Source organism: Chrysochloris asiatica, unplaced genomic scaffold, assembly GCF_000296735.1.
Source record: "Chrysochloris asiatica unplaced genomic scaffold, ChrAsi1.0 scaffold00184, whole genome shotgun sequence".
Lineage (NCBI taxonomy): Eukaryota > Metazoa > Chordata > Mammalia > Afrosoricida > Chrysochloridae > Chrysochloris > Chrysochloris asiatica.
In genome coordinates, this window is record NW_006408702.1 from 895,842 (window position 1) to 899,498 (window position 3,657).

Sequence of the window (3,657 nt, forward strand, 5' to 3'; positions counted from 1 at the left end):
TGCCTCAAGCTACTAAAAAAGAATTTACAAAATAGTTAGTAAAAACATTTCTGTGGGGAAAAATAAATCCTCTGGATTATACAGTACCCACTGAAAGAACATGGTTGTTGTTGTTAAGTGCTGTTGAGTTGGTTCTGACCCATAACGAACCTGTGCAGGGTTTCTGAGGAGCAACTGTTGCATTCGAACCAGTGACCTTGTGTTTCAAATTGACCTTGCAGTTCAGTGAATCACCCTGCCGCACCACACCAGCCATTAATCAGACCTGACTTCATTCTCTTCGGCTGCTGCATTCTCTTCATTTTTAATTTCTCAAGTTTTGGTAGGGAAATCTTTAGTTTCTTGGTTAACCACTTCAGCCTGGGTTTCCTTTTGTTTACACCTTTTTTTTTTCCTGTAGATTTATCGTTTCCTGTTGCCTTTTTTGGATTCATTTCCACTCCCCCCTCCCCCCCCAAAGTGGCATTTTGTTAATTTGTTCAAAAGGTTAGTGCAGAGATACTATGAACAACTTGTGTACAATTCTTAGCGTACATATCAAAAATAAAAGACCTATGTAGTTGTAATTATTTTCTAAACTCCAGTCACTTTCCAGCTTTGAATTTGGAGGCAGATTTTCTTTGTACCCAAATTTTCAAGTACCAGTATCATTTTCAACTTTCCACAGCACATCACAGTGCTATTGAGTTAATGGGGCTACTCTGACCAAAGATGTCACAGAATGCACACATTTTTGAGAGGCAGAGCCAAAATGACTGAAACAGTTCTAAAAACGGCATGGAAATAGAATTTAAAATGTCCAAGTCATACAAATGCATAACCGAGACTGCCAGTTGCCATTAAGTGTGCTTTGTATTGTGGGATATAAAACTGTCCCCCCACAGTGGAATGTTAAGTTCACATCCAAGATAGTCAAAACCTCCCATCAGTTAACATTCCACTATTTTCTAGTTGGACCAAAAAATAAACAAATAAAAAATAAAAGCATTTACATTTAAAAAATGGGATGAAGTGGGATTTCTTCCTTTTTGGCAGTGTTTCTAGAGCTACTAAAAAAACTTGCATTTACAAAATAGTTAATAAAAATATTCCTGTGGATTGTACAACAAGAGAGATACAAGATCCATGAGTGTCACGTGTTAGACAAACATTAATCCAACTTGGCTTCTTTCTTTCTGGCTTTATCAGAGGCTGGACTTTACTCATCTTTAGTTTCTCCAATTTTTGGCAATTAAATCGTCTTTACTTTCTTGGTTAGCCATTTCAGCCTGTTTTCCCTTTGTTCCTTTTTCCCTTTTTTTTTTTAATACTTTTTTGTCTGTAGATTTATCCTTTCCTGCTGCCTTTTTTGGCTTCAGTTCCACTTTTGCAGGACCAGGCTGACAACATCGCTATCTCTTCTTGTGCGCCTCCTTCGACTGCACCTTTAGCTGAGCTGACCTTCCTCTTGGGCATCTTGGCAGGAGGAAGGCGTGTGCTGGGAGCCCGTGGGACCAGGTGCCCTGTGAACCTTGGGGAAGCTGAGTTGCCTGGCTGCTCGAAGGTCCTTTAAACTTGAAAGTGCTAAACCAAAAGAGGTCCCAGTTCCTGTAGCTATTGCATCAATGGTAATTTTAAGTCTTTTACCGGTTTCTGGACTGGAGTCACCTTTGTTGAGATTCATGGCCTTCCTTCTCTTATTTTGAGGTCTTTCTGATTTTCCTTAAACTACTTGTTTCATCTAAAAGCTGTGTTTTATGGGATACCAGCCCCATAAACTTGTTGCAAAACTTCAGTGATTTGGGAAAATTTCAACTTAGGAGTTTTGTCAGAATTTTATTTTCTCCTTGATCTTAACATTGTTTTTTTCCATGTCAAAAAAAGTATCCTTTGTTTTTTAATGTATCCTAATGAGTTGAGAAGGAGCTCTGGTAGCGTAGTGGTTACGAATAGGGCTGCAAACCTTAAGGTCAGCAGTTCGAAATTACCAGCCACTCTGCGGGAGAAAGATGAGGCTTTCTACTCCTGTAAAGAATTATACCCTCGGAAACCCTGTACAGGGTTGCTATGGGTCGGAACCGACTCGACGGCACTTAACAACAACAACAACAACAATGAGTTGAATCTAAGATAAGTGTATTGAGAGACCTTGTTTGCAGCTATTCAATAATCTCAGAGACATGGTTTAATTAATCCTGTTAGCTATGCTTTTTTTTTAATGTTTTATTATGAATTATGTGATAGTTTACATGGGAGGACATTAGTTTTACATTCATTCTATTGTATATCGTTTCATTGCCATGATTACAGTCCCCTCCATGCATCATCAACCAACCAAAGGGTATACATTACAAGCCTGTTCCCCGGTCGTCATCACACATCCCCTCTCCCTCTCTGGGTCTAAAGTCCCCAGCTGCTCCATCTCTCCACGTCATCGTCTCTGCCTCCATCTCTGGCATCACTGCTTCTCTGGGTAGGGTCCCGCTCTCCGCTCTTCTCCGTTGATGGTCACAGGGACCTCCGCTCCTAGACTGCAAAGTTAATCACTCCCCTCCTTGCTAGAAAACGTCTACCTTTACATTTCCAACCCTCACAAGCAGTCCTGATAACAATTATTCACTATTGTATCACAAGAGACCTATCCGCATTTCATTTCATCAGCCCTGCCTAGACAGATTGGATACTACTCAGTGGAGATTCTACCTTCCTCCATGCCCTCTGGATCTAGGTTCCCTCTTGAAAGATTGTAAGCCAGTCACTTCTTGCCTTTGTAGCTCCCCCATTTTGGGTAGCCAATGCCCAAGCTGCCCGTCCCTGTCTACTCTGTGTATGGAGGGGTGGGAATGATCCTCGCTGTAAAGATTTGTTTCCTCTTTTGAGCTACTGCATCAATAGGTGTAGGTCAAGTTCATCAAATTGTATCAGATTACTCCTCCCCCCCCCCCTTCTGTCTTCTTCTGATTGAGCTCTGATCATCCAGTCATTGAAACCAGGTCAAGTGGGTATTATCTGTATGTATGGGTGTTCTTATTTAGCTATGTTTTTTGACTTACCTTCTTATATTAGGCATACAAAAAATTACAGTGTAAAATATAAGGATTATTAGAGTTGTTCTAGTGGAGTATAGACCCCAGTTTCAGCCATTGCATGTTGCTAAGTGCTGTAGAGTCGGTTCTGAGTCATAGTGACCCCATTATAGGGTTTTTACAGAGTGACTATGAGCTTGAACCACTTGCCTTGCAGTTCAAACTGACCTTGTAGTCCAGAACTCCAAACATTGTATGGTGGTGGTAGTGTACCCATGGAGTCGATTCTGATTCATCACGACCCTACATAGTGTTTCTAAGGCTGTAAATCTTTATGGGAGCAGAAAACCTCTTCTTTCTTCCATGGAATGACTGATAGTTTCAAACTTCTGACCTTGAGGTTAGTAGCCTGACTTGTAATCATTTCATTACCAGTGCTCCTTAAACATTGTATAAAGACTCCCTTATTTAAGTCTTAAACAGGACAAAGGTAAGACAAAGGCAAATCACCTGGAGGAGGGAAACCATCAGTATGAAGCCATGATATTGTCTTAAGGATTAAAGGTTATGTGATGAGTTTTTAGACAATAGAAAACAAAGCAAATCATCACAAGATCATGATTGGTCGCAAGATTATGTCATCACTGCGCAG